The sequence below is a fragment of the Saccostrea cucullata genome, unplaced genomic scaffold, assembly GCF_032062105.1.
Source record: "Saccostrea cucullata isolate Sc308-1 unplaced genomic scaffold, CSIRO_AGI_Scuc_v1 ctg7401, whole genome shotgun sequence".
Lineage (NCBI taxonomy): Eukaryota > Metazoa > Mollusca > Bivalvia > Ostreida > Ostreidae > Saccostrea > Saccostrea cuccullata.
This window is the reverse complement of record NW_026927887.1, coordinates 1-25,829: the sequence shown is the minus strand read 5'-3', so window position 1 is coordinate 25,829 and position 25,829 is coordinate 1. Positions and strand designations below refer to the sequence as shown.

Here is a 25,829-nt window from a genome sequence, read left to right as displayed (position 1 = left end):
TACTAGATTTTTTTTTTCATGTACATGTAACGTGTGTGCATGGGGGGGGGACTTATACATGTATGCTAGAGGGTTCGAAATAAATATTTGTGAGCACTGGTTCGACGGACTAATGACTTCCAATTTTCACTACTTCGTAAAATATTTTACTAGACAAGTCCGCATTCTGCCTTATTTTAACATCATAACACCCCCTACGCCTACCTACTTTAATGAGATGAAATTTAATTTCGGCACATAAAATTAAATTAATTCCAATTCACCGATAACTACAGGGGAAAAATGGAAGGTACTTAACATGTAATTAAGGTCTTCCGTTTCCAACGGAAGACCTTCTACTGATTCTGATGATTAAGATTATTCTTATTATTCTTTTTTTTTTCCTTTTCCTAGACGCCAACTTTGAGGCCTCATATTTCACTCATTTCTCAATGGATTTTGCTCAAATTTTCAGAGTTGATAGACGTTACTAAACTCTATCAGAATGTTATCTAAAATTTCAAAAAGTCACTTCCGGTTTTGAGTTATTTCCCTTTAAACGAAAATTTATAGGCTTTCGTTTCCAGACAAAGGCTCAGAGACGGCTAAAGCTGGAGCAAAAATTCTACTGATTTTAGATAATAGAAGGATTGAAGTTGTGCATAGTGGTTTTTAGCTCACCTGAGCCGAAGGCTCAAGTGAGCTTTTCTGATCACATTTTGTCCGTCGTCCGTCCGTCTGTCCGTCCGTGTTTACGAGAGTGCATTTATTGGGTATTTTTCATGCCAAGATTGTACTTATTGGGTACTTTTTGCTTATTGGGTATACCCAATAAGAAGTGTCGCTGAATATGCTTAAAACACCCTAATTGGGTATTTGCAGGTTAGTACCCAACAAAACTTGGACACGACGATTTGTCCAAAAAAGTGTCCAAAAAAGTTGCTTTCACGGACGCACCGTGTTTTGTTGTTTCAGTTTTACATTCGGAACTCTAAATTTTCGAGAGTTCCGAAAATCAACTTCCGTTGATCCTGATCATAACAACGTTTGTTTTCATGAAAAAAAATATGGCGACTATAAGAAACACTTAATGTCAACAAGATTTTCTGATTGACAAGAGAAAAGGTAAGTTAATTCGATTAATATTTATACATTGCTGGGTTCTTGTTTAAGGAAAAAAGATTTTAATTTAATTTTGAAAACAATTGTGCACAAAATTAAAATAGATATATCGGAACAATTAATCCTAAGTTGTACTTGTTTGTATTTTGAATTTTCTCTGTCTTTTTAACTCTCTTGAGGGCGAGAAGTATTTAGTAAATGATCGTATATTGTTAGATAATCTTTAATAAATCGAAAGTGTTTATTATTTAATTTTATTTTATATCATAACCAACTAAGTATGTTCTGACAATGTATATTGGAAAGGGAAATGAAAATTTTAACAATCGTGTATTCATAAATCAGCTGTTAATTATCGGTTCATGTAGACAGTATTACAATCGCAAAGTGAGCTGAGATGATGATAAATGGGATAATTGACAACAACTAAATAATTGTATGTAAGTTTATCTCATCTGATATGTAACTTAAGAGATTCATTGTATTACTGAAAAACTTTCAGTCAAAACTGTGCTTCTTTCTGTCTTTGATTTTGACTGAGTGTCTGCTTTATTTTGATTTTTTTTTTTAAATTACTGTTTTTGTCATCTGTTTTAATTAAAAACAATACTGAAATTGATATAGGGCTACTATAACTATTTCACATGATGGGTGTGAAATTAGCATCGCGCTACACCCGGGGCTTCCATTTTTGAGGATGGGGCTAGTGGTTTTCTGCACTGAGGAATCCCCTTGGGCTATTAGGAATTTTAAAATACACATATAATACATGAAAAGCACCACCGGTATTTTCACTCTTTTTTTGCTATTAAATTCTCTAATATGGAAATATTCCAGACAGCATGCTCATATTATCTATAAATCTCGACAACTGCATCCATTTTGCAGTACTACAAGACTTAATTACTTAAAAACGATCTTTTATTTCCTAATTTGAATTCCCCCTTTCCTTTGTTTAATATAGCAATATTTGCATGTACATATATGCCTCACAGATATCTCATTATTAAATTATATACATTCACTGATAAGTGTCATGCAATTATGTAGCGTTTTTTTAAAGCCATATATGGCGTAACTGATCAAAAAATATATTTCTGAAAAATACAAAATTAAGTAAAGAAATATAGTTAATACATTTAAATCAAAGCTTTTCATACAATTCGGAGCACGGAGAACAACCCCGTTTTATGTAATGGTTATAAGCCGAAAACTGTCCATTATGTCAGATATTAGACGACCCGAGGCGCGTTAGCGCCGAGGTGAGTCTAATATCTGACATAATGGTCAGTTTGAGGCTTATAACTTACTTAAAACATTTTATCACTATCGAACACTTCCAATGCTAACTTATTGGACAGTCACAGGTAAGGTCTCGTTCTGCTTGGATGACTACCTGGCACTGTTCATCAAGTAAGGCCAAAGAAAGCCAGTTTTGGTTTTCCTTCTGTCTTTATGAATAGTAGGAATCATCGAGAGGTGTTTTATATCAATAAATATGAACATTAACTTTGTTTAGTCTTATTTATCCGCATTGCGACATTTTTTTAACCATACTACGCATGCGTAAAAGTCAGTTCTACTAAATTCTTTACAATTTATTCATTTAATAACGCAAGGACCACGGATGAGGACGCACATTTTAATTTTGAAAAAAGACCTTCAGAATCGGCAGTTTTGAGGATGCCATTTATCGATTACACCAAGATGCCTCAGTTCAAGTTTTCTACCATATATCCTTATGCTTCGGAATTTGCAAGAAATAGTTTCTGTTAACAGGTAATTTTTGTAAAGCAGTAAGATTTGAAGGATTTTACTCCAACCACTGTATAAGCATTTTCTATTAAACTGAGAGATCATTTCTGATGATTTTTTTTTAATGCAACGGTTACTCTTTTGTGTGCAGGTTTCGAACTCGGAAGGATTTTACTGCAGCCATCCCTTAAAACAGCGACAGACACTTGCTAAAACAACGCGGGACTAGGTGGAAAAATGTTCATAAAATACCGATCGAAATTACTACAAATTCCGTTGGAATTTCATGAGCGACATTTTGTGCTAAATGCGGAAAAAGTGAATATTTAAAAAAGCAAAAAAGCCCAAGGTTCTGTGTAAGAAAACGCATGCTTCTCATTCATCTTTTGTGTCCCTTGGATTCTATATATGTTCCATGGATCAATCATTGTGAAATGAATCTAATATATAGCATTTAATGAACGGTGAATTTAGGAAATTTATGATCGGAGCCACGGATGAGTCTTCAATAATGAATGTGAGACATTCAATTCACTGTGGATTATTTGTGACATTTTCTTGTGAAATGTTAACATTTAACGCTACTAATTTCATTTAACGCTACTAATTTCATACATTATTGTTCATATTAAATTGTTTGATTTGTCATTGTCTTTTAAGTGCTGTTTATTTATTTGCCTCGCCCTTTGTTCTCATTTGAATGTTACTTGTACCTGTCCAATAAGTTGAATCTTATTGGACACCTACAGGTAACTTATTGGACGGGGTGCAGGACAATAACAAATTTATTGAACCAGGTTTAACAAAAGGTGACGTCACAAAAATGTTTTAACTAATAATACGATTTTATCTACTCTGTAATGTGTTATTTAAATCTTTTGTATTTTCATCCAAGTCGGAGAAAATTCCGAGAATCCAAATTAAATTTTGATATCTTTATAACGCAATTGACTTACATTTTGTAATTTACGGAAAATTTGTATCTTTATATAAAGTAATGATACAAATAATAAGTTCTCATAATTTTAGTTTAATAATTTTCATTGCACATACGCCATATATGGCTTTAAATGATTCAAGATGAAAACAAAATGATTTTTGCTTCGTTTTAATTAGACGAACTAGTGAATGACCAGAAAAGGAATATTTAAATTTTTTTTCATTTTTTTTTAAATCATTAATTTATATATGATTAAATTTTACTAGCGAAAATTAAATTAAACTTTAATTTTAAAAAGAATCATCTGTAGTTAATACCCTGGGGCCCGTTTCATCAAAGGTCGTATGCCCAGTCGTAGCGCTACGCCGGCGTAAATAGTCTAGTCAAATTATCAAATTTTCCATCAAAATGTGAACTAATTGCAACAGTTTCAAAACTTAGTTTTAATCAATCTATGATATGATCTGAATATATAAAAGAAAGTTTAGAAAAATTTATACATGGGAAAATTGAAAAATTGAGGTCATTATGGGGACGTTTTGTTTTCACTCTGATTAAGTTTTAAATGTACAGTGTAAAGTAGAAACTTCTATACTGGTTTTTAAAAAACATGTAAGTAGGGAAATAAACTTAACTGAATAAACTGAATTGGAAAAATATTAAATATTGGTTACTATATGTGTTGGTTGCCATGGAAACAGTATAAATTGAGAATATCACATACTTTTGAACAATGAACCTTTACAAACACAAATACAGTCATTAAGTTAGTTTACACAAATACTCAAGATGCATTCTTTTGCCATAACTGCTTCAAAGAAATTATTTAGAAGATTTATGTAAATAGGTGGTATCCATGGATACATTATAAATGAATTTTACATGAAAAATTTCGGTATTCAGCAATGCTAAATATAGCATGAATATACGAAATATCACCAAAAGTTAAGAAACAATAAAGATGCTTCAATTCATATGAAAGGTAATATCCGAAAATAATTAGGAGCAGATTTAGAGGGGTCGGGGGACTTCCCCCAATAAGAATTTTTATGAAAAAGTAGCAGAAAATGCCCCCCCCCCCTAAAAAAAAATTCCCTCTTGTAACTGAAAGGTTTTCCCCGTATATGAAGAAAATTGTGAGAAAATCTCATAGAACCCCATTCCTCCCCGAAATAGATTTATATGTTTTTATTCTGGATTAGGTAGGTTGTTAATTTTTTTTTTGTCAAAAAATATTCTGAAATCTGAATTTTTTTTACGCACAGCAAAGCTGTTCCCCATAGATTACATTGTAGTCGTGTTGTCCACCCTCCAGAAAATTTTCTTTCAACATGTGACGCCAGTTTTAAGTCCCTGCAATATGATTGGTTGGTAACTTGTATAAAATGCTCAGAAATAAAAAAAAAATACTCTGTTTCAGTATCATTAAATGCTTGTACACTATAATGAGTATGATGGTTCTTGCTTGATCAGAACTTGAACCCACCCCACACCCGGGTACCCTAACAGGGTAATTCTTTTCATGAGTTTAATAAACGTGCTATCTTACTCATATCAAGTGGATCAACATTGATCAATGTATTTTTTACCCTCCATAATGTGACCAAGTAATTACATATATTTTATTTCATATATTTATTTAGGCTAATACCGTACTCACTTTTGTTAACTTATTTCTTATTCGATTATTGAATTAAGTGAGTATGATTCTGACATTTTGTAAAGTCTTTTGTCGAATACTCATTTGTAATCTCATTCCTGACTGGCGTATTTTTTAAAAATCAACTCAACCCACTTGCGCAGTAGGTCTAGGTGTAAATACTCATGTTCGATTGAAATTACTTGTCCCGCCAGCCAGTTTTCAAGGTCACAACTCCTCGTGCTGTCCGTAAAGGTATTTGCTTCTGAAATACTTTTCTTTTTCATAACTTGTTAATTTTTCATTACTTATGTTATTTTTCATTCTATTCAAAGTTATAATTATGTATATTCTTTTATAGGCATATGCCATTGCCGTTTATTGCTGTTTAATAAAGATTTAAGTGTGACCTGGTCTTGTTTCTGCTCGGTTACAATATAATGAAACCACGCCATCCTGTGTAATAAGAACATAGCAACATGCAGTCAATGTTGCTTCGATGGTAATATTCCAAAAAGTATTTCAAGATTTCTTTCAGTATAATTATACCCTCAACTACATTCAATAATATAAAGATAAGACACGTTTTTGGATAAAATCTGAAATTGTTATCCCTTGAAAATGATCATTGTTGACCAAGATGTGGTCGAATCAACAGTAATTAAATTGCATTGAGTACAAAAAATTGTGAAATGTGCTCGCAAAGGTTCTGCGCAGTTAATAATTATTATATTGTTACCCTTCTTAAATCTTAATGTATTTCAAACCGTTGCTATGTAATGTTACTTGAAGAGGGTGGGGGCAGTTGAAAGCACACAGTAGATTATTTTATTCTTATTGATAAAAAAAAATCTAAGGTCAAATTAAAGCACTTACACAAATGGAATGAAGTAAAAGAGAGCAAGCCAAGTATTTGTTTCAAGGAAGAATTAAATGTTAAACTCTTGGTAGATACTGGTACTCAATTTTTACTTGTTCAAATTCATATGTAAAAGTTGTTATAATTTCCCCAAATATTTTTATCCTAACAGTAATAGAAATTATAAGACTTTGGCTTTAATTTAGGAATTCACCCGCATGGTGCAGGGGTTAGAGCATCTGCTCTAGAGTTGCGAAGTAAGGAGTCAATCCTTACGTCGCGGGTTCGAATCCCACTGTGGGATGTGGATACCGGTCAGATAAGACCGTATAAACCGAGGTCCCGTGTCGCAGTGGACGCTGGCGCGAAAAAGATCCCTCACTGCTTAATGGCCCAAAGTGTTGAGTATAGAACAAAATGTGCAGCTCTCCACTGACAAGTGGTGGCGTCTCCATATGCATGAAAAATTCTCGAGAGGGACATTAAACAATATACAATTATAGTAGAGAGATTCACGTCCATCTACTTTTCTTTGTTTAAAGTTGCTCTTATTAAGAAGTGACTTTGAAAGTGTTCATGATTGTTCACATTCTAAAGCATGCTCACGGAAACGCCGTTATCACCAGGTTCATAAAATGGAGATTCAATAAGTGCTACATCAGGCATTTTGCTGTTTACTGTACAATTATAGTAGAGAGATTCACGTCCATCTACTTTTCTTTGTTTAAAGTTGCTCTTATTAAGAAGTGACTTTGAAAGTGTTCATGATTGTTCACATTCTAAAGCATGCTCACGGAAACGCCGTTATCACCAGGTTCATAAAATGGAGCTTCAATAAGTGCTACATCAGGCATTTTACTGTTGCAAAAATGACCATATGATCTACAAGGAGAAGTTTTTAAAAATGGGTTTAAAATATTTTGTTAAAAAGTTACATTAAGAATTTTAGAAAAAAGAGCATTTAAGCATTTAATTCTGTCTAAACGACTCCATTTGAATTATTTCCACTACTATAAACATAATGCAGATTTTGTACATGCATAGATGCATGGTGCAGTCTTTATAGAGAAAAAGGTCAATATCAATTGGCTTTTTATATAAGGTTCAATACTCTTTACGAAAGCTATAAGCAGTAAATCTGGAGAGCAAAAATTGTTTGAATCACACAGTTCAAATTCAAGTTCCGGAGATGCCTGAATGGAATTAAATATTTGATTTTTTTAACTTGGAGACCTTCAAATCAAATCCTGCTCATGTGATTCCTAAATTCTGTACTCTTTATTTCAAAATGATAAATTTCAATAAATTTTCTATATATTTAATCAAAATATATTCTGTGATGATGCAATTGTAACAACTCTGATATACATTGTACATGTACTTGTATGATAAGCTTCCTTGCAGAATTCTTTAGAAAAGGCTGTTTTCACTTATTTTGTATACTACTTGTGTTCCATACATTTTTTGTTTCTTGTGTATAAATTCCAAAACTATCTATCAGGTGTTTACAGATAAAATGAAAGTAAACACATTCACATTTAGGAATTTCACGTACATGTATATTGTGAATACAAACAGCGTTCCATACTTTGTTGTTTACATGAATGGTAATTGCAACCATTATATTTGTGTAGATGATATTTGGCCGGTGAAGTCAAAACTCCACTTCTTTGAAAATCAAAATATATAATTTTTTTAATTTACTTTTGATTGCATAACAAACTACAAGTTAAAACAACAACTTTAAATGCTAATTGGCTATTGTTTACAGGTTGTCTGTCATAGAAAGCTCATATAGAAATAGTACGGTGTGCAAATGGGTAATTCTAAATTCATACTGATCCCTAATTTTAATCTTCCGATTTCCCAACTTTCCCCTGAGTGAATTTTTCTAAACTTTTTATATGTGAGTTACTAATAGCTTATCTACAAATCTGCATTAAAATATAAACTGTTGCAATTAGTTCTCATTTTTCAGTAGAATGACTAGACTATAAAGTCGGGACTAGCACGAATATTTGCATTTCATTAAAGAGTGTATCGTTACGCCTAACTAAATTTAGGCCAAAATTTTACGTCTACTCATGGGTAGGCGTAAGTTAGGGCGTAAAGTTAAAATAAGGCCTTTTTATTAATTTTAACGAGTTCTAAATAAAAAGTAAGGTTCTAAGAAGAATTTAAAATACAAACAATGCATTATTTAATTATACATATTATGAAGAGGGGGGAGGGGGGTTGTTACAACTACTTGGGGACGTAGTTGATTTGAGTAATAACATACTCAAATAATATTTTGATAAATTTCTGCTGAGAAGAAAAGATGGTCTTATTAGAGATTTCTTACGTTCTGACAATGCATTCAAACACATTTGATTGTGGTATTGTATGTCTAAGGTATTGTAAAACAATTTACATATATAACTGTATATCTACACCCCGCTTGAAAATCTCCCGAATTTGCAGATTAATTAACATTGAATGTACAGATTACTTAGTTAAAAACGAAAGTAATTATTTTCTTAGGTATCTGGGACAAGTGATGTTCCCGGCGAATCATAGACCCCAACCCAGGAAGGGGGTTGGGGTCTCATAGACAATAAGAGATTTTTGAAAGTGGTAATAAATTATTGCTTTTATAATATCGATGTAAGACGGTGATAATTACACAGTTAAGTTCAAGAATGAATTATTCCTAATTTTTTTTTTCTCAGACAAACATTGATGCAGAAGACATCTTTAATTTTCATAATTTTGTTTAAAAGAGCAAATCTTACATAGTATAAGATAATCTGAGCGCATATAAAGCATATATAAGATGAAATATACATGTTTTTGATTTCCTGCATTACTTACATTTTAATGAAAACAAAATAAAGAGTAGCTGTAACTAAATTTTAAAGACAGAGACCACACAAGCAGAGAATTTTTGTAAGAATATCTTTGTAGTCATTTTTCAAAACCTCTCTCTCTCTCTCTCTCTCTCTCTCTCTCTCTCTCTCTGCGTACTTTTAAAACGATACATCGCATTTAATCTGCGGATAGTAAAGATTTTTTTTCTATAACTGAACAATTATGTATCAATTGAATTGACAAACAAATAATAAATACAGAGAGGATTATCTTACATGTACCATAGTAGTAAACATGTAAAATTTATTTCTTGACTCAAAATGTGTTCATATGTAAATCGTTTGCATTTTGTTTCCATTATTTTTGCTTGCATATACATTTTTTATTAAAATTTTTAAATCGTATTCTGTCTCAAACTTAATTATTAGTATTTGTTAGTAGAATCAGTATTTATCGAATCATGAAATTTATTATTATTATAATTTCGGGAAGAGGGGGTATGGCTGTAATTAAATTTCCAAAAATCATGTCTCTTACATAACACTATAAACCCATGCATGTTTCAATTAGTGCAAGTATTAATTTATCTATAACTTGTGTTATTCTGTACTTTGACGTGCTACAATTTATACATGTTTGTACGCTTTGGACAATGTTTATGTTTTTGCGCCAGCGCAATGCAACGTTGTCAAGGACTTAGTTCTGTGACTAAGCGTATCTTTTACGACTAGACTTACGCCACTTGGTGAAACGCAAATTAAGCTAGACTAAATTTTGGCGTAATCCCCGGAAGTACGCCTAAGTTAAGGCTTAACTTACGACTTTTGATGAAACGGGCCCCTGACTTTTTTTCACGATGAACTTTTTTTCAATGTTACTTTTTAATTTTTGCCTCTATATTTGGGCTTGTCACTTTTTACTCGGGGATAGTAACTTTATTGCCACGAAGCTGTGGATTAGTACTTGATTTCCTTTATTGCACAGCGATGACTATGATTTAATAGCACAAAAAGCTAATGGGTTTACGTATGTGAATTTATATGATTAATGCTTACTTGTGATTTTAGGATAACTGGAGATAATGATTCCCTTTTTCCATTTATATTACATAGATATTTTTCTTGGTATTATGTTACAATAAATTTGTTTAGATTTTTTTTTTATAAAAGTAATCAATAATTACAATGGAAATTAAAACCATAATCATGTTCACTGACGATTTTCAATATGTAACAGGTTAAACAGGAACTTCAATTGTGAACATTGCAGAGAACACACCCATCAGAAGATGACCCTCAGAAATAGGACAATTGTAAGTAATCAGTAAAATGAACTGGAATACTTCATGCCAACCATAAGATTTTTAGAGACATTTTCGCTTCTTAAATTAGAAGAGAAAACTTGTACATACTACATAACTATACTAGGCAACCAACTTTTAACTGCAAGAAAGCTTTTGGTATGTGCAGTACAGCTACATAAAACCTCTTTAGTATTCATGTAAAGTTTGAGAAAGTACCTTAGTATTTTTTCTAGTATTTGCCAACATTTTTATGCACACTGTTTGCTTGTTTGTACTATCATTTTATTTTAAATTCTTCAGATGCCCTTTACCTTTGCCAGTTTAGAATCATTTGTTTTAAGGGCATCTGCGGGTTGGTTCCAGAACTTTATTAATTGTAAAGTAAATACTGGGGTACTATACGGTCATAGGTTATGTAAATACATGTATAACATTTTTGTATAGAGGTGGCATACAGGAAAAGAAACAATACTAGATATCACTTCAAAGAAATAAAACAGCTTCATCTTGTAGGTGTATTTTATTTAAGGATCAATACTTCATGTCTGATTGCTGAAAGTTATTCATAATCTGTTTGACTGTAATTTTTCATATTTTCAACTTCTATCCAGCTTAGTCAATTTTAATTAAATTTTGTGCAAAGCATACCCCAGGAAGGGGGGATGGAGTGTCAAGTGTGTCTCTGTCCCTGTCAATATAATTTCAATGCAGTTAGTAAGGTTTGGGTCAATTTTAAATCCTCTTTAGCAGAACCATTGGGCTAAAAACAATACTAATGTGAAAGCTTTATCATTAAGTGTAGAGATGTTTTTGAAGATTATGTACCCCTAATGTACTGATAGTGTTACATTAGAAGTCTAAAATTTGCAAGAAATAGGTGTATAATCTACTTCTTAACAATCAGAAACTAACATACTGTCTAATTAATATGCAACATCGTTTTGTGTGTTGAATGATGGTTCCATTTTGATAAAATTATGGCGGATGGGGGTTAGGATGAAGATGCAGTTAGACATAGAAGGAAAAAAAAGAGTTGATAGAATTTAGTTTTTCTTCCATTTTATTTATCATTACATATTTCTGAATAAGAAATATACTGCTACTTCTTGGTTGGGTTTGATCAACATAAAGGGTGATCTTGCTGTAGTCAAGAAAAACATATTTTATACGGCAAAGAAATGCCTTTATTTAATTGCAGGATGAATAAAATGGACAGAGGCAGAACTGAAGGAGATGCATGAAATGAGGAATATTTCAAAGATTGCCTGAGCATAACCACTGCTACTGGATAAACATATGGCAATATAAAAGAGCAGGGTCAATGGAGGTATCATACAGTATAGGCCATGAGAGACCCTGAAGAAGAAAGTATTGAACAGAAACAAAAATAAAACCATTTTGACATTTATTGAAATATAGGATCAAAGTCTTACATGTAAAATTTGGGCATGTAATGACTTTTCTCTAGCTCTTAGACTTATAACAGTGATGATTTGATTGAATATCTTTATCCCGATTTGTCGAAAAGATTTGGACATAGTGCATCAATTATTTTAAAGTTTTGATACAACGAATTCATTCATTGTACTTGTAACTAAGTTTTCTGGTGCGACACTGTTTTATCGGCTTCAAAACTAAGTTTGTGATTTCCAAACCAGATTAATGAGATCATTTAATATCTTTTAACATCGGTGACTATTTAATCCATTCTTTTACATCTCAGAAGTATATTATTATTACAGGGGAAATATGCATTGTACATGTATCTGTAATAAACAGGATTATAGAAATTTTCCATATAATACAACACAATCTTGGCAACTGAAGGCAAATATTTTATCAAGGGTGTGATCTATTTATCAGTATTGTTTTCAGCATCTTGCTCTACCTGTAATGACTTGCTCCAAGTTCCAATATTTAAATTTAAATTTTGCAAACATGGTTAGAAAATTCTTTAAAAGCCAAATAGTTTTGGCACAAAATGCTTATATATTTCCTATCATTTGTAAAGTGTACACTGAATGAGATGTGGAATGTTAGAATTAAAGTATTAAATATGTTTTGGACTTATGTATGCTTATATAGATAAATTTGAATTCAGCTAGGGAAGGTAAATGTCATACTTATTGGGTTTGCAATCTAATGCAAGAGTATAAATATCCAAGACAAATCTGACAATTTTAATGAAGGGTATAAGTAACCCAAGAAGAATTGGACAGGTAAACATCACCTGTTGGGTTTTATTCTAATGTTGGGATGTAATATCCAAGAAGAGTTGAACCAATGTCCAATACCTATTGGGTTTTTTTTCTTATGAAAAAAAAATTGAGTAACCCAAGAAGAATGTCCAATACCTTTTAGTGTATATACTATTGAAGGGATGAAGATATCCAAGAGGAGTTGGACAGGTGTCCATTCATGTTGGGTAGTATTCTGATGAGGGGATTCTCAAGAAACCCAAGAATTAGACAAGTGTCCATTGCCTGTTGGATGGGATGTAGATATCCAAGAGGATTTGGACGGATGTCCATTACCTGTTGGATGGTATTCTGATGAAACAATTCAAGAAACCCAAGAAGAATTGGACAAGTGTCCATTACCTGTTGGGTGGGATGTAGATATCCAAGAGGAGTTGGACAGGTGTCCATTACCTGTTGGGTGGTATTCTGATGAAACAATTCAAGAAACCCAAGAAGAATTGGACAAGTGTCCATTACTTGTTGGGTGAGATGTAGATATCCAAGAGGAGTTGGACAGGTGCCCATTACCTGTTGGGTGGTATTCTGATGAAACAATTCAAGAAACCCAAGAAGAATTGGACAAGTGTCCATTACCTGTTAGGTGGGATGTAGATATCCAAGAGGAGTTGGACAGGTGTCCATTACCTGTTAGGTTGTATTTTGATGAAACAATTCAAGAAACCCAAGAAGAATTGGACAAGTGTCCATTACCTGTTGGGTGGGATGTAGATATCCAAGAGGAGTTGGACAGATGTCCATTACCTGTTGGGTGGTATTTTGATGAAACAATTCAAGAAACCCAAGAATTAGACAAGTGTCCATTGCCTGTTGGGTGGGATGTAGATATCAAAGAGGAGTTGGACGGATGTCCATTACCTGTTGGGTGGTATTCTGATGAAACAATTCAAGAAACCCAAGAAGAATTGGACAAGTGTCCATTACCTGTTGGGTGGGATGTAGATATCCAAGAGGAGATGGACAGGTGTCCATTACCTGTTGGGTTGTCTTTTGATGAGGAGATTCAAGAAACCCAATTAGAATTGGACAATGTACACATGTTCAATTTATCTTGGGTAGTTTAATCCCTTCGTCAAAATACAACCCAACAGATATAGGACACCTGTTCAATGCCTGTTGGATACCTTCATTCTGTCCAACATGTAATGGGCATTTGCTTATATTATTATTAATAGGTCACGACTCAAAAAGGTTTCTCCTTATAAATACTTAATTTTGTTATTCAAGAAAGGTTGAACAGAGTCTGAGATGTGTTGAGTTGTGTTTTCACAATTCAGTTTTTTTGCACTTAGGTATTCATATATTTTAATATTAGTTATTTTGAAATATACAGGTGTATATCCTTATTGCTAAGAACAAATTAGTTAGGTGTTACAATAAAAGAGCTATGTAACAGAAATTGACAAAAATATAGGTTCAAAACCAAAGGTTTTCAGTCTTGTCTGAATTTACCAGCAAATATTAAATATATAATAAATTTGAAATGAATAAAAAACAATAAGAAAAACCCAATAAAATACGGACACGAGGATTAATATCCAATAAGATTTGAACAGTAACTACCCAAATAATGCTCTCTCGTGTGTACACTTTTTTTGTATCCAATAAGCAGTATCCAATAGGACTTGGACTTGATGTACCCAATATATAACCAAATGTGTGTCCGTCCGTCCGTCTGTCCGTCTGTAAACTTTTCACATTTTCGACTTCTTCTCAAGAACCACTGGGCCAATTTTGACCAAACTTGGTACAAAGCATCCTTGGGTAAAGGGGAATTTAAATTGTTAAAATGAAGGGACATACAGTGCAGGGAAATAATTTTGTTACAGCATCAATGCTGATTTTGGTGCTTCCTATGCTTGCTGATTTTGATGCTTCCTTTTCTTGCTGATTTTGATGCTAGTTATCCTTATCCTGATCCTGGTTTGATCCTTATCCTGATGCTGGTTCGAAACTGGGTCAATGCTAGATATGCTACCGGAAGTAGGATTATCCTGCCAGAAGTGGATAATTCAAAAACAGCATCGCTATTTTAAGCCATTAAAAAAAATTTTTGGGATAATTTTTATTTGTAATTTGTATTAAATGACTTTCCTTTATCTGTTTTTACTTTGGTCAATGCTAGTTCTATCCTTTGCTTGCTGATGCTGATCCAAGTAATGCTGTTTTTTAAAATGCTGATGCTGATGCTGGCTTTATCCTGATCCTACTTATGCTGATCCTGATGCTGGTTTATGTAACAAAATTAGTTCCCTGCACTGTATCCCCTCGCAAGGGGAGATAATCAAGAAAAGACAAAAATAGGGTGGGGTCATTAAAAAATCTTCTTCTCAAGAACCACTGGGCCAGAAAAGCTGAAACTTATGTGGAAGCATCCTAGGGTAGTGTAGATTCTAAATTGTTTAAATCATGACCCCCGGGGGAAGGGCGGGGCCACAATGGGGAATCAAAGTTTTATGAAGAAATATATAGGAAAAATCTTTGAAAATCTTCTTCTCAAGAACCACTGGGCCAGAAAAGCTGAAACTTATATGGAAGCATCCTGGTATAGTGTAGATTCTAAATTGTTCAAATCATGACCCCCGGTGGAAGGGCGGGGCCACAATGTGGAATCAAAGTTTTATATTGAAATATATAGTAAAATCTTTGAAAATCTTCTTCTCAAGAACCACTGGGCCAGAAAAGCTGAAACTTATGTGGAAGCATCCTGGTATAATGTAGATTCTAAATTGTTCAAATAATGACCCCCGGGGGATGGGTGGGGCCACAATGGGGAATCAAAGTTTTATATAGAAATATATAGGAAAAATCTTTGAAAACTCTTCTTCTCAAGAACCAATGGGCCAGAAAAGCTGAAACTTATGTGGAAGCATCCTGGTATAGTGTAGATTCTAAATTGTTCAAATCATGACCCCGAGAGGAAGGGCGGGGCCGCAATGGGGTATCAAAGTTTTACATAGAAATATATAGGAAAAATCTTTGAAAATCTTCTTCTCAAGAACCACTGGGCCAGAAAAGCTGAAACTTATGTGCCCATGGAAGGATCATGGGGTAGTGTAGATTTCAAAATGTCTAAATTATGATCAGTGGGGTAGGGTGGGGATGCATTATGTATAACAAGGGTGAAATCTGGTAAAGAACAGAATGGTCAAAGCTTCTCAGGTGAGCGATGTGGCCCATGGGCCTCTTGTTGTTTTTCGATTTCTCTATTCAAGATGGTGCTATATAGGGGTCAAAAATTAGAACGCCTAAAAGAGCGAAAATTTACACATATTTTGCTTTTTATCTTCTAAACTAAAAATATTTTGTTAAAACATATAGAACAAAATTTGTGCAGAATTACAAGATCTTTTGAATGATATCTCAAAAAAAGGGGCTGACCCCTAAATTAAGGGATCTAGAGGGGCCAAAAGTTTTTTCCAGATATCTCAAAAAGTATTTGAGAATTTGTAATACGTCCAAGAAGCAATGTTGTTCAAAATGTCAAGCTTAATCTAATGAAGTCGTCAAAATGCGTCCGGCGACGTCACTTCCGGTCAAACCGGAAGTAGTCAGAAAATGCATATTTTTGCTGTTCTTGACAAGTTTTTGGGTAACATATATCACAAGAAGCACAAAACTTAATTTTCTGTCCATCGACATCACTTCCGGTCAAACCGGAAGTAGCCAAAAATAGCTTATTATTTAGCAAAATTGATAAATTATAAAGTGATTGGAGACGACTAAGCTCATTGCTTTCTTTTTGCTGACGTCACTTCCAGTCAAAACAGGAAGGAAGACCTTCTCGTTGCTTTGCAACGAGCTTTGCTCTAGTATTTTTGTTATAATTGAATCATGATTAAAAAAATACTTTAAAAAAAAGATTAAGTTTAAAAACTAAATAGTGATCTACCCCCTCGGCAATGTGAATAAACGAAGCACTTGTCAAGTATTTAAGTAACTTAAAATGTCAATACTGTTTGTATCTTTAAGAGAGGGAGAGAGAGAGAGGGAGAGAAGAAAAATATTTGAGAATGGCGCTACTGCTAATATTAGTCTTACCGCTGATCTAGTAAATATAAATATTTTCCGTAAGATTACTATAATTGCTAGTACATGAATTATAATTACTAGTCTGATAATTATTTATTAGTCTCGGACTTACAGACATTGGGTACTTATGAACCCTGTGTAATCGATCAACCAACCATTCATTTAGAAATAATTAACAAAGAAAAAATTAACAAGGCATAGTACAAGTTTATATATGGAACACTGTACTGTTCAATAGGAGAACTCCCGTATGAGCAAATGAAACCGGAAATCTTAAACAGGGGTATATAATTATATGACTTGTACAGATGTCCGAGAACATTAGGAAACTGAATTACCTATCAGTAATTATTCAATTTTTAGAAGATTTCCTTTTTTAACAAGAGACATCTGTCCTGTTTGTGAAAAGAAAATTGATACAACTTTCCGATCGTGAAAACAGGAGGGGGGGGGGGGCTCAACAATAAAGTCAGATATCTGTCTGCAAAGAAATATAACTTGATGATTAATTAATCTTAATTCTTTAATTGAACAGGGATAGATATATTCAACACATAAATTTAAACTTGATTTACTCATAGTTAATTTCAAATCATATTCTGAATTATTTTTCAGATATCAATAATATTTAGATTAAAAAAATTATAACTGCCTGGGATTTTTTTCATCAAAAATTTAAAAAAGACTGTTTTTAAATGCAAAGTATAACACACAATTATTTTCACACCACTGCAGCCTCCCCGAGAGCGAGAACAATAGGGACAGTAATTATCAGTAAATGTCAGCACTTGTCTAAGTTTTTCAGCAGGGACAGTAAACGGGTCAGTAATTGTCTAAGTTTATCAGCACCGACTAAGATTGTCAGCACTTTTCTAAATTTATCAGTACCGGCAGTAAAAAGGTCAGTAATTGTCTAAGTTTTACAGTAACGACAGCACATTGTCAGTAATTTTCTAAGTTTGTCAGTAAAAAATGGGAATGTCAGTACGTTTCTGACTTAGTAGTGAGATGAGTGGACCTCTTATTATTGACATATTACATGAAGAATCAATGGGTTAGGTCATGTATCCCTTATCACAAAAAGCCTAATGCCTAAAATTACAATTTGAGAATTATGTACTTTTAGGGTACTTATCACAATCAAAGAATAAATCCCTGAAACATAAAGAAATGATAGGTTTTCCTGACTACTTAGTAGTCAGTTTACAAAAAGAACAAAATAGTGCTACATGTTTAGCTTAGCTGTACATGTGTACAGAATCATACTAAAGTTATGGTTTAGGATATATGTACCTTTTTCCCAAATAGCATGTTTCTGCTCATGAACTTTCTCCTGATATGGAACAGTAAAAGGACTTTAGGTGAGAGTCCCTCAAATTGAAGATGACAATCATGCTGAAATAGAATTCATACAGTGATTAACATTTTATACACCTGGACAAATATATAGTCAATATTTTTATTAAAAATTATGAGTTTGAAGCACACGGTCACCAAAGAATGAATTGATTTTGAAAATTCATACACAATGCAATCACAGTTCAGGCGCGGATCCAGAAATTTTTTCCAGGGGGGGTCCATCCCAGTCAAAAAAAAATCCAATCCCAGAAATTTCTTGACAAGCAAAAAAAAAAAAAAAAAAAACGTATTTCGTGGGGGGTTGGGGGTTGGGGGGGGGGGTTGGGGTTGGTAGTGGTGACTTCTATTGAACTGGTGACTTCTATTGCTTCAAATCTTTCATTTTTCATACCCATTTCACACATGACCAGGGGGGTCAGCGTTTTCCAGGGGGGGTCCATGGTAACTTCTTTCTTGTTTTAGTACTGATGTACATTTTTTAACCTGGTAAATTCCAGGGGGGTCCTGACCCCCCCAACCCCCCCTCTAGATCTGCGCATGCAGTTAATAGCTATGAACTGCCAAACACCCTTTCTTTATCAAGAATTAAAAATTAAAATTAAATCTAAACAATACTTGCCATCTATAATATGAAACTTGAGAACCCGCCTCTTCTTCATAGCAGATCTTTTAATTTTCTCATGGTAGGCTGAGTAGCTTGATCCTATACAAAAGAAATTGAACATTTTATACGAATACATTTGACAATAATGACTCCCGAGCAAGTCAAGCACTAAATAATGTAAATGTTTGTTCAAGTAACATTTCACGATACTTATTATTTGATTTTTTAAAAATGTGCTTGTACCAAAGAACTTTGGGATCCTCAATCATGTTTTGTTGTCTTCCTCGCCCCGTCTTGATGTTTTCCCTTCAACAATCTGCATACTGATTTCACTCAACCTGTATTTTAACAAAATGGACACAATTAATATACAAAATGTTATAAATAAAATAAACTTATTTGTCAATTTTGGAGTTGAAACTCTCAGCCAAGGCATAAACATAATAAATACATCTGTAACTAAGTTTTATGACAACTGATTGTGTATATTCTCAGTAATTAGCAAAAACCCGGTTTCAGTTTCAAATTCCCGGCCCGGCTCGGTTTTAACTACTCATTTTAGTCCCACTCCAGAATTGTTTTTCTTTGTCTTGTTTAATATTCCAGAGACATACACCTTTACAGAATAAACTGAAACCCATAAACATTTAATCCCCAAATTATCAAAATACTAATCTAACATTCTGGCAGTAAATAACATATACAGCGAAGTTTTGCCTGACTTTCATTGTTTCACTACATGTATGCACAATGTACTGATCTTTGCTGAAAGTGAAAACGGCTGGAAATCGTAAACAAACCTGCAGTGCATGCCAATCCGGAAGTTCGAGCAGTTGTCAAGACAAGAATCTCCTTAAATCTAGATGAGGTTTCAAAAAATTACCACAGGTTGCAAACTTCGTCAAAATAGCGATGCAGACCCGCTCCACTTGATTTGAAATGATTGGCTATTCAACTGAATACACAGTGCCATATTTGGGTTACTTATCAGAGTAGATCGTTCGTTTAACATTCGAGAAGAGTTTACATATTACTTGAATGAAGAGGATAACATAATACTGAGCTGAAAATTGTGTTTAAAGTATGTTTTAGTAGTTTACAATACAGACTGTAAATGTGCGGGAGATTTTATTGATATTGAAGCTTGTAAACAAAACCAATAAACGTGGGACTTATTCACGGCAATGTATGGGAACCAGTCTAAAAGGCAAAGAAAATTCCGCCAAGTAAACAACAAAGAAAGGGATTTGGGATGTTGTCAGTTGTTTGTATACATTATGTGCGACGGTGACTGCAAAGTAATACATGTGTCTTATTTGTTGCGAATAATTCGTTTCATTTTATTATGGAAATTTATCCGTCCCAACACTGGCAGAAATATAATTAATCTGACTTCAAAATTTCTTCCTCTGTTCCCCCAAGTACATGTAACACTCTTCGCTCTCATTTTTTTAATTTTCATTGTATATTTTTTGTAGAAAAAAGGAATGTGGAGCTAATGCATGCTGCTAAGGATGGAAAGGTCTTGTGTTTATTGGTTGTGCCTGAGTCACCAGTCACAGGTGTACCTTAATATTTCCATTTTAGGTAATGTCTTTTGAGTTTTTTTAAGTAGAGGGAACACTGCATTTTTCATTCAATATAAATGTAAAATTCTAGAGATATTTTTTTTTCAACATTGCTGGATACTCACTACATGATTTTATCTGAGGAAAAGTATTTAAATTATTTTCTCACATTTTTTAAAGAGGCCGGGTATGGTGAAGAGATAAGTCATTTTTTATTCAAAATTTTATTTTCCATGCATTTGTACAGGGAGTCTATATACATTTGAGGTGAGCGGCAGATTTAATTTTGAAGATGGGTGACTTTCAGATGTTGTGATGAAGATTGTTGAAAGGGATTATCAACATAGAACCAATCCATATGAATGTGCAAGTCAGGTGAGGATTGGACTTCAACGTGTAATCAAGAAATGTTCATACATAATGTGCGATGGTGACTGCAAGGTAATACATGTATCTTATTTGTTACGAATAATTCGTTTCATTTTATTATGGAAATTTATCCGTCCCAACACTGGCAGATATATAGTTAATCTGACTTCAAAATTCCTACCTCTGTTCCCCCAAGTACATATAACACTCTTCGCTCTCATTTTTTTAAATTTTCATTGTATATTTTTTGTAGAAACAAGGAATGTGGAGCTAATGCATGCTGCTAAGGATGGAAAGGTCTTGTGTTTATTGGTTGTGCCTGAGACACCAGTCACAGTTGTACCTTATTTCCATTTTAGGTAATGTCTTTTGAGTTTTTTTAAGTAGAGGGAACACTGCATTTTTCATTCAATATAAAGGTAAAATTCTAGAGATAACTTTTTTTCACCATTGCTGGATACATACTACATGATTTTATCTAAAGAAAAGTATTTAAATTATTTTCTCACATTTTTTAAAGAGGCCGGGTATGGTGAAGAGATAATTCATTTTTTATTCAAAATTTTATTTTCCATGCATTTGTACAGGGAGTCTATATACATTTGAGGTGAGCGGCAGATTTAATTTTGAAGATGGGTGACTTTCAGATGTTGTGATGAAGATTGTTGAAAGGGATTATCAGCATAGAACCAATCCATATGAATGTGCAAGTCAGGTGAGGATTGGGCCTAAAAAAATTATGTTTGTTTCCTGTAACCCGACCGACCCATTCAAATTATCCCTGGGTGGCTTTTTTTCCCCTGACAAATGGCAAAACTTTGTTTGATCAATCAGCTGATTCCATTTATTAAATTAAAACAATAGCTCGTAGCTTAATTTGAGACATAAAATACGTCAACCTAGTTTACATTTACCTTAAATATAAACAGTAATCATTTTTGTAACAACAGTTTCCCCCTACAACTTTCTGAAGTTTGTTTTCTGCCGCTAGGCAGCCATTTTGGATGCCATGTTGGGTGTCCACTGTAAATATAACACCTGGTATTTTCAGTCTGGGGATGTTTCACCATTCATAAGCAAAAAAAAAAAAAAATTCCGATCTACCGACCCTTGATTTTTTGGGAATGTTACAGGAAACAAACTTAATTTTTTTTTAAGCCTTGGACTTCAACGTGTAATCAAGAAATGTTTATATATTGCTTAGCTTAGTGAAAGCACACTACAAACATTTTAAGTATCTCAGTAAGTTTCATGGATATTACAGATGTATCACTATCATATGTTTGACATTGAGTCGCATTGTCTAAATTTCCATTATGTTTAGTTATACATGTTTTAAGTTACTTAAGTATGTCTTCAAAAGCTTGTGCTTTAATTTCAATAGAAGTAATGAAAACCTCTTTAAAAATTGTATTGTTTTTCTTTATAAATTTGAAAATGATTATTATTAGGACTTGTACAACACCTGAGTACCTAGATGACTGTTGAACTAATTGGTGAACAAGGAAAGATGTCAGAGAGGGGAATCCAATACAGATGTCATGATCAAGAATATATACTCTTATCAATGATATGATCAAGAATATGTAAACTTGTAACGATTTAAAATATCTTATCTGTAAATCACTCTTCATTCCTTAATTGTTCACACATATTATCATCTACACTTATGCTATAAATCTTATCTGTATATTAATCGCCCCCTCTTATCTAACCCCCTGCTGATCGTAATGACCTGTGTATTGACTCCTGATCTTAAAGATCTTGTAATGTGCTCCTGATCGTCAGGAATGGATCTTGAGTATATATATAGTGCGACAGAATTTTAGAATAAGATAGGAAGATGGAAATATAGAAGACTTAGTAGATAGAACTGTTAGAGATAGATAAAGTTACTCACTTACTTGGACTATTACCTAATATTTCTTGGATTTATATGTACATGTGATTGTTTTACTTGGATTTTATTTTTTGTGAATTATTTTTCCTGAATATTTCTATTTATGATGTGCTGTGTAAGTAAACTGTAGACTAGAATTTCGGCATCTATTTTCAAGATATGAGGAACAAGGATAAATTAATTTATTCATGCAAACTGACATTATGAAATGTGTTGTAAGACCGCTCGGTGCGGCGCTACAAACTAACTAGGAAATATCTTGGAGATTTATAGATGAACATGCAAGCATTCATGATTTTGAATGTTATTCAGCCAGAGAGTTTTTGCACAAATTTAATTTTCAGTACAGTAATTTAAACTGGATGTGTAATTTTCAGTACAGTTATGTAAAATGAATATGTTACTTATTATGATTGTCAATTTCTCAACAGGACATAATTGTAGTTTATTTATACAATCACTCTTGCAGAACAAAACACACAGAACTTTTTTTCTCTGTGTGCATCATACACTTGTAAACGTTTTACACCACCATGTTTACATATTTTACATTGATGACGTAAATCGAGCACACACATGAAAATGCGTATATCTGGATACATGCAAACATGCATCTACCATAACCTATTACATATTTTCCAAGGTGTGTGAAGTCGAGCACATACATGAAAATGTGTGAAGCTGGACACATACACAAATACACATGCATCTGCCACAACCTATTACATATTTTCCAAGGTGTGTGAAGTCGAGCACATACATGAAAATGTGTGAAGCTGGACACATACACAAATACACATGCATCTGCCACAACCTATTACATATTTTCCAAGGTGTGTGAAGTCGAGCACATACATGAAAATGTGTGAAGCTGGACACATATGCAAACACACTAACATATACCACAAACATAAAAACATAATCTAAACTAAGTCAAGCACAGACAGGCTCACTGGGTGAAGCTGGACTCATACATGATCTCATGCATTTTGCAAACTGCATCCTTACATATATTCTAATAGATTTTTCACCATTTTTTGTGTTTGTGAATATGTAAAATGCATCATTTTGAAGATGTTATTAGCCTGTATATAAGCACAAATCAAATAGCCTTTTATGTAATTTTTTTCACATTTTTATTCAATTTAAACTGCAAAGTTTATTTTATATATGTACATGCACCATAAAGAATAAATAATATTGTACCAGTATTATATTTTAAAGTGAAATGGGACCTCCATTTCATAAGCAGAAATGTGAAATTTATACTTATCATCTGTATTTTTTTTTTGTCTCACATGTATCTGAATGTTTAAAGGAAAACAAAAGTCAAAGATAGCTCAATATAATGTTTATATTTAAGGTTATAACTGGATATTGTTTGTGCTGTATATCTGACTCATCATATGATGAGAAGCCAAAATACAGAATATTTTAGATCATTTTTGTTTGGAAAATGAAAATTATCAATATGCCAATTTTTCCCATTGTTATATTATTAATTAATATATCATTAATATCAATGTACATATAAAAAATCTATGCCATCCAATCCAGAGAGTTGTAGGCAATCCTGGTGCAGATAATATTTTTTTGCCGTGTTTCGTTATAGAGCGGGAACACATTGCATGAGAGGAACGTATATTAATGGTTTTGGTTGTATATGTGGGCATGGCCAAAGGAAGGCCAATGAGAAATGAGTATTCAGTAAGGTGTTCAAATCATTCTAAGCCAGTGCTCTTCAATACACACAGATTTTTTTTTTGCTTTATATATAATATATATATCATATTTGTATAAATATACTGGTAATGGAAATAACAAAACTGTTGAAATGTATTTTGATTTGGATTTTTTCATACATGCAAATATTATAGGGTGTTCTTGCATTTTTAACTATTGCACTGAATGCACGTGCGGCATTCTCCCTTGAGACATTATTTACATAGCGACGGACACAGGTTTTCCATAGTTAACCATCTCTGGTTTTGGCCTGGGCGGTTTTTAATGTCTGTTATAGGGGTATAATTTATTACAAGTAAAATATTTTACAAATGCATTCCAGTGCTTTATTGTTTCACATTCAATGTAATGTATGTTAAATATGTATCAAAATAAACGCCAGCTGCTCCAACTAAGCTAACCTGGCTTACAGCATAGTTGTTGTATTATTTGAGGTGTAGTCTGTCAAATAATGATGAGTCGAGTGTTTGGTTCTATAGATGACCATTTCTAATACTAATTTCAACTGGAAATGGATACAAGATAATTAAAAAAAATATCTTTGACATTTGTCTTAAAATTCTGGGTACTGACTAGATTAGATTCTTTAAACTAACTGTGAAAATCCAAAGTATAAGTGAATTAAACAATAGTCAGCATTTAAAAAAGAATTTCATAAAATATGTATATTTACTGAACTTTAATATGGCATTAAAGGTGAAAGGTTATATTTAATTATCTTTTCGTGTAAGTAAAGGTTACCTTTTCACCTTTACTTTTTGTAAAGTTAATACAAAGATGACCTTGCTTTTTGGAGCACCTTTAATGAAATTTACTTCGCAAGTTAAGTTTTGTAAAGGTGTTTTTTCAAGCAGTGTTGGAGTCAAATTTTAGTGCAATATAAATTTGATAAATTCTTAAAAATTAATTCACAGTTCACACGAATAGTTTAATTTGCAGTAAATTCATGAGAAGTAAACTAATGCAAATCAAACTTATACAAACTACAACTGACCAAAAGGGACAAAATACCCCCGCTGGATTTTTCAGAAGTAAGTTTTTACGTAATGAAGATATGTATCACACATGAATTATGAAATTTTTCTTCTATTGACCTTGAAGTTCCCAAAATGATCTTGGGTCAAGGTCATGACCCACCCTTGGGTCATGGGCAATCTTTGTGTCAAATGAGAACCTACCAAGTTTATCCATAAGAAAGATGTGGACCGGACACAAATTATGAAGTTTTTCTTCCAGTGACCTTAAAGTTCCCCAAATGACCTTGGGTCAAGGTGATGACACGCCCTTAGGTCATGGGCAATCTTTGTGTGAAATGAGAACCTACCAAGTTTATCCATAAGAAAGATATGGACTGAACACGGATTAAGAAATATTTTCTTCCGGTGACCTTGAACTTCCCAAAATGACCTTGTCTCAAGGTAATTACAAACCCTTGGGTCATGGGCAATCTTTGTGTGAAATGAAAGCCTACCAAGTTTATCTATAAGAAAGATATGGACGGGACACAAATTATGAAATTTTTTCTTCCAGTGACCTTGAAGTTCCCCAA

At 33.2% G+C, this 25,829-nt stretch overlaps 3 long non-coding RNA genes across 7 annotated transcripts; 2 read left to right on the top strand and 1 right to left on the bottom strand.

The window, feature by feature from the left end:
* Nucleotides 1-1,056: 1,056 nt before the first annotated feature.
* LOC134275779 (uncharacterized) lies at nt 1,057-12,106 on the top strand. Its single transcript, XR_009993907.1, has 3 exons — nt 1,057-1,104; nt 10,381-10,456; nt 11,646-12,106. It is a non-coding gene; the product is annotated as an uncharacterized LOC134275779 (long non-coding RNA).
* Nucleotides 12,107-18,711: 6,605 nt separating this feature from the next.
* Nucleotides 18,712-19,680, bottom strand: LOC134275781 (uncharacterized). The gene is made up of 3 exons (XR_009993913.1): nt 19,501-19,680; nt 18,944-19,038; nt 18,712-18,799 (listed from the first exon to the last, which is right to left on the bottom strand). It is a non-coding gene; the product is annotated as an uncharacterized LOC134275781 (long non-coding RNA).
* Nucleotides 19,681-19,879: 199 nt separating this feature from the next.
* LOC134275780 (uncharacterized) lies at nt 19,880-23,551 on the top strand. Of its 5 annotated transcripts, none has more exons than XR_009993910.1 (6): nt 19,880-19,998; nt 20,179-20,287; nt 20,520-20,643; nt 20,891-20,996; nt 21,225-21,352; nt 22,089-23,551. It is a non-coding gene; the product is annotated as an uncharacterized LOC134275780 (long non-coding RNA). The 5 variants fall into 5 exon arrangements; XR_009993909.1 differs by having other exon boundaries at nt 19,881-19,998; nt 20,179-20,262; nt 20,516-20,643; XR_009993911.1 differs by lacking the exon at nt 19,880-19,998 and having other exon boundaries at nt 20,274-20,287; nt 20,516-20,643.
* The last annotated feature ends 2,278 nt before the right edge of the window (nt 23,552-25,829 follow it).